Source organism: Hibiscus syriacus, unplaced genomic scaffold (genome assembly GCF_006381635.1).
Source record: "Hibiscus syriacus cultivar Baekdansim isolate YM2019G1 unplaced genomic scaffold, ASM638163v2 tig00110610_pilon, whole genome shotgun sequence".
Classification (NCBI taxonomy): Eukaryota; Viridiplantae; Streptophyta; class Magnoliopsida; order Malvales; family Malvaceae; genus Hibiscus; species Hibiscus syriacus.
In genome coordinates, this window is record NW_024062800.1 from 2,386,505 (window position 1) to 2,392,747 (window position 6,243).

The 6,243-nt window shown below is 36.5% G+C and overlaps 1 non-coding gene across 1 annotated transcript; it reads right to left on the bottom strand.

Moving 5' to 3' along the window:
* Positions 1–5,784: 5,784 nt before the first annotated feature.
* On the bottom strand, positions 5,785–5,891 carry LOC120135737. Its single transcript, XR_005517287.1, has one exon. It is a non-coding gene; the product is annotated as a small nucleolar RNA R71 (small nucleolar RNA).
* Positions 5,892–6,243: the final 352 nt, after the last annotated feature.

A 6,243-nucleotide genomic window follows, 5' to 3' on the forward strand; every position in this document is an offset into this window, starting at 1 on the left:
TTGTAGTCAATACCTTCTTTTTGCTGAAAGCCTTTGACAATCAATCTTGCTTTGTAGCGTTTGCTCCCATCATGCTCTTCTTTGATCCTGTAAATCCACTTGTTGTGGAGTGCTTTCTTGCCTTTGACATCTCTGCTTCTGATGATCTTTCGATTTTCGTAGTCCCAAAATCGGAAACCGAACTCATCACCACCATAACCAACAAAGACGCATTTGTTGGACTTGGCATCAAGTTTACTTCTTTCAGCAGAATCTATGTGTACATAAGAAATACAACCAAACACTCTTAAGTGTGAAAGGTTTATTTCTTTCTTGCTCCAAACTTCCTCTAGTATTCCACCATCCAAAGGAACTGAGGGCCCACGGTTGATCAGGTAAGCTGTAGTGTTGATAGCTTCAGCCTATAGAAATTTGGGCAATCCGGCATATATCCTTATGCTTCTGGCACGTTCATTCAGAGTTCTATTCATGCGCTCTACTACGCCATTCTGCTGCGGTGTCATGGGAACTGTTGTCTCTATCTTGATCCCATTGTTTGCGTAGAAATCTCTGAATCTCCTATTTCTGTACTCTCCTCCATTGTCAGACCTCAACCGCTTGACTTTCAGACCAGTCTCATTTTCCACCATGGCCTTCCATTTTCTGAAGGTATCAAAGACTTCTGATTTCTTCTTCAGAAAATAAACCCACACCTTCCTTTTAGAATCATCGATGAAGGTGACATAATATAATGAGCCTGCAAGAGATGGAACTGGGGATGGTCCCCATACATCAGTATGAACCAACTCTAGCTTTTCAGCCTTGGGTGTCTTACCAATCTTTGCAAAGCTGACTTTCTTTTGTTTGCCAAAGATGCAATTCTCGCATAGTCCGACATCTACATTCTTTAGATCTGGTAGCTTCCCTTTTAACAAAAGTGTCTTCATCCCTTTCTCGCTCATATGGCCAAGCCTTTGGTGCCATAGGTTTGATTTTCCATCAACATCTGTTGTAGCAATGATATTCTCTAAATTTGAGGTTACATAGAGAGTACCAGTCTTCTTACCACGAGCAATGACGAGTGCTCCTTTGGTAATATTTCATTCACAGCCTGAAAAGGTTGTACTATATCCTTCTCCATCAAGCTGTCCAACAGAAATCAGATTTATTTTGAGGCCAGGAATATGTCTCACTCCTGTAAGCTTCCAGGTGGTATGGTTTGGCAGCTTTAGTCGGATGTCTCCTTTCCCGACGATCTTCAAGGTTTCATCATCAGCTAGATGAACTCTCCCAAAATCACCACTAACATAGTTCTCAATGATTTCTTGGCATGTGGAGTGGAAAGATGCCCCTGAATCCAAGATCCATGATTCAATCAGACTGTTGACGCTTAGAATCATGGTATCACCTGTCTCCTCTGTCATGTTGACAGACTCCTGTGCGCCGATATCTTTCTTCAGTGCTCGACAGTCTCTTTTAAAGTGACCCTTCTTGCCACAATTATAACATGTAGAATCTTTCTTTCCTGTTCTTGATTTTCCCCTTCTAGATTTGGATCTGCCACGATTTGAATTTCTTTCTGAAGTTCTTTATCTGGACTCCGTGTGCAAGGCTGAGGAGGTTAATGTTTCACCCGATTCTCTCCGTCGAATTTCTTCGCTCAGTATCAGATCCCGAACATCTTCGAATTTCAATTTACTATTTCTCGACGAGCTGCTAACTGCTGTAACAGTAGCATTCCAACTGTCTGGTAGAGATGATAAGAGAATTAAAGCTCGAACTTCATCATTGAATTCAATTTCCACTGAACTCAACTAGGTTGTGATTGTGTTGAGTTCATTCATGTGTTGAGCCACTGATGCCCCTTCCGTCATCCGCAAATTGAATAATCGCTTCATCAAGTGAACTTTGTTTGAGGCCGATGGCTTCTCATACATACTGGAGAGAGCCACCATAAGACCCGCCGTGGTCTTTTCCTTTGCTATGTTGAAAGCAACATTGTGGGATAACGTCAGTCGGATATAACGTCAGTCGGATAACTCCGAGGGCTTGTCTGTCGAGAAGAGCCCAATCTTCATTCTTCATGCTCTCTGGTTGCTTTCCCATATAGATTTTTTTGGTACAGAAAATCTTCGATCTGCATCTTCCAAAAGACAAAGTCCGCACCATCGAACTTTTCAATTTTCACCTTCCCTTCGTCTGCAGCCATCGCTCCCACTCGAATCTGGCTTCGTTTGGATCGTTTCTGATAATTCTTGCGAACCACCGTGTATTAAAACACCTCCGTCGACAAATTTGTATCGCCGACAAAATTTTACTATTCATGAAATTCACTATTCATGTGAATAGTAACCTCGCAAAAAATTGATAAAATTCATAACCAAAAGCTCTGATTACCAGTTGTTGGGAAATAAACGAGAACAAGTAATTTCCCTATAACCAGATTAGTGAGAATGCAAAATAAAAGCGGAAAAATAATACCCGAAATTGATAACGGAGTTCAGCCAATTTTGCTTACGTCTCCGGGCTGCTGCATATCTTTTACTAAGAGAGAAAATTTACAGGTGTTTACAAAACACTCACTACTCACAAGAAAGCATAGGAAGAAAGAAATTTTTTGGGATGATTTTGAAGCTAAATGAGCTAGGGTATTTATAGTTGAAACTTAGGGACTAATCTTTGAAAATACCCTAAAGTTCAATGACTCAATTTTGTAATTATACCTATTACAAAATAATAAAAAATTTAGCCTCCCCCAAAATTTCAAGCAGCCGACTGCTGCCAAATTGTTGGCTGCTTTTGATCTTTGAATTTCAACAACAACAGCATATGTCTCTTTTGGAATGGGTGTAGGTGAATTTATCTTTTGTTCTTTTGGTTGTCCCATAGCGTTTCCAATCTTCCCCGTAGCAAAATCCTTAGGTATATTAGCTTTAGCTCATTTTTCTATTGCCTTGACTACATTACTGATAATCTATTCAGTAACCAAGTCTTGCTCGTCTACTATTGCAACATCATGAATACCTTATCATCACTTAAATCTAGCAATTGTCTCGTAGCTTATTTATCTGGGCTCTCTTTTGATTCCAGACTTTGTTCCTCATCAGGGAGGCTAGTTTGCTCCTTGTCGACTTCCATTATGTTGACATCCTCAAATTTTGTAGCAAGTACTTCAGTAGATGCCTCTGAAGCATCCTCATTGTCCTCATCAGTCTTCTTTTTATAAATTCTTTTCAGCATCATCTTGCTCTGGTTCAGTATCTTTGGTAATATCTTTCTCTTTAGTCTTCGTCTCTTCATCCTCAATGGTACTAGAACTATCCTCATTATTCTGCATTTTTGATGAGGTTAAAGCCTTCAAATATTTTAGTTGGAAAAGCTGGGAACATGACCACCGACTTTTTGAACTTCTTTACTATCACCTTTTGGAATTCTCTGTCATGTTCTTACGCGTATTCCCAATATTGAATTTTAGCATAATGCATTTGGAATTTATTTTGCAGTGCATGACTCAGCATTGAAAAGATACCCTCATGTCTTGTTACAATGGTTGTCAGAGTACTTTGCAGCTCTTGGTAGGGTTAACTTGTGGTACAGGGGGGTATATTCAACAATATTCGCAACAGCATCCTCATCTTTTTACTCTAGTTTAAACCCATCATGATGCATTGTCCTTTTGATGAAGGCTAGTGTAACATCACTCTAGTTTTCTAAAACCTGATCAGGGGACAAAGTAGCCACTTGTGCTTGTTTGAACAGTGAGATGATTAAGGAAAAATAAATAAATATCTAGAGGTGTTTTGTGCACATGCATATAACTCAACAAAAATAATTTTCCAACATCAATATGCCGTCTAATAACACTAAAAAAGATTTATCATATATCTACTTTTTAAATAGTATAAACTTGAGCTTAAGCATTATTAAAAGCATAATAAGGAACATTTGTATATATTTTTATACATTTTGTATCATGAGAAAGGGTTGGGAAACTTTGGCTAAAATTGATTGTTAACACTAAATTCTAGTACACTTATGTTGTGGAATTACTCTTTGTCGTAGGATGCTATGAAACACTGCTAATTTGATTAAGGAGGAAAGATGGAAGCAAATGCTGATGTCATAGGCATTTATTGAAATTTTCTAAAATGGGACAACCGGTTGGGCAACTGTCAAATGGTTGCATTTCATTCAATACATGGAGCAATATCATTGGGTGAAGTTTGATTCCTTTAGCTTATAAATAGTGGAGGCTCTCACACCATTACATCCATCCAATTTTTCATCTTTCAATATTTTCTCCGCCCTTGAATCATCTGATCAAGCCATGGATGCCTAAGTCCACCACTAAGGAGTGCTACAACAGTTAGGAAGCATTACCGCGTTGCAATAATGATTTGTAACATCTGTTCTTATTTTTTTACTCCATTGAGATAGGGAATTAGCAATTTAACTTTGGATGTTTAATTAAAATGTTAGGATTTTATTTGGTTATGAATATCATGTGTATGTGTAATTGTTTTTGTTATGATCTATGCTTTATTTTTCTTTTATGTGTTGTTAAACTTCAATGGGTATTTTTAAAAGTAAAAGTATCCTATTCATTGCTCTATCTATTTTATTTAGAAGTAAATATTTTTGGAGATTACTTCATCTTCTATCAAACATTGGTACATGTGAGAAGCAATTTAGTGTATTGACATGTATGTAGTCATTGTTAAACAAGATTACTTGTTTAATTAATTGAGTTAATGATGGTTAATTTCTATTGATTAAACATTACTAATAATTTTTTAACACATGAATGTGAAATCTTATTCATGATCATAGTAGAAGCTATAAATTATCATCTAAATCCATTTAAGCCTCAATCTAGTGCTCTTTAAATGCTCAAGCACAACCTGTCATTTCATTATACTAAATTTTACCTTTGCTACAATTTTGTCTATTGGCGTTTCCAAGCATTTATCTTCTCAAACAATTCTCTAGTGATTAAATATTTATCTTTGTGGGTCCAACACTCAAAACTCTTAAGGTTTCCACTTTATTACTTGATTCATGACACATATACTTATGTTGAATGCTATAACAATTTTGTAGCATCAAATTTTTGGTGTTGTTAACGAGGAGCAATGGTTTTGCATTATAGTTATATTTTTAGTATTCATTTGTTTATTTTATTTTGAGGGCGCCTATTTCTTTCCATAGTTTAGAGTGCTAGTGTATTTCCCGAAGCAATGAAGACGAACTACAACCTTTTGATACAGAAATAGAACGAACATTTTTCCACTGTCAAAGAGAAGCTAATCATATTCGAGCTGACATGAATGTTGGATATGGTAACAATTCTTTACCACTATTATAATATGAAGATGAAAATGAATTGTCGGATGGATATGAAGTAAACTAGCCACAATATTATAACAATGATTATTGCAACTGATTGATCAAGGACCACATTGTACCAATATTGGATGACTTGAATCCTGACATCGTCTGACCAACCATTCATGCTGCCCATTTTGAGTTGAAGTCAATGATGTTCCAAATGCTGTAGTTAATGGGGCAATATAGTGGTTCATATCCTGAAGATCTGAGAGCACACCTTAGAGCATTCATGGAAGTATGTGACTTGTTTGTGCAGCAAAGAGTACCCAAAAAAGCTTTAAAATTGAAATTGTTTCCTTATTCTTTGCTTGACAAGGCTCGAGCATGGTTAACTGTCTGTCATCAGGTGCTATAGCATCATGGAATAAATTATCACCAAAATTTCTATTGAGATTCAATCCGTCCAATATGAATGCCAAGATCAGAAATGATTTAAAATCCTTTAAGCATTTGGAAGATGATAACTTATACAAAGTATGAGAACATTTTAAGGATTTGCCACGTAAATGTTCAATGCATGATTTCTGCATTGGACGTAGATGGAAAAATTTTATAATGGTTTGAATATGAAAACACATATGGTGGTTGATGCCTTTGCAAATGGAGAACAGTTGGATAAAATCGATAATAAAGCATATGATATTTTAGAAAAGATATCTAAAAATGATTATCAATATCCCAACACAAGGAACATGTTTGGCAGACACAATGCTACAACAATAGATTTTGATGCCTTGAATTCAATGACTTCACAAATAACAACATTGATAGGTATGATGAAGAAGTTACAAAAACTAAAGGGCATGTATAAGGTAAAAACTATATCTCTTCTTTCATGTGTTTATTGTGGAGATAACCACAATTATAAGGAATGCC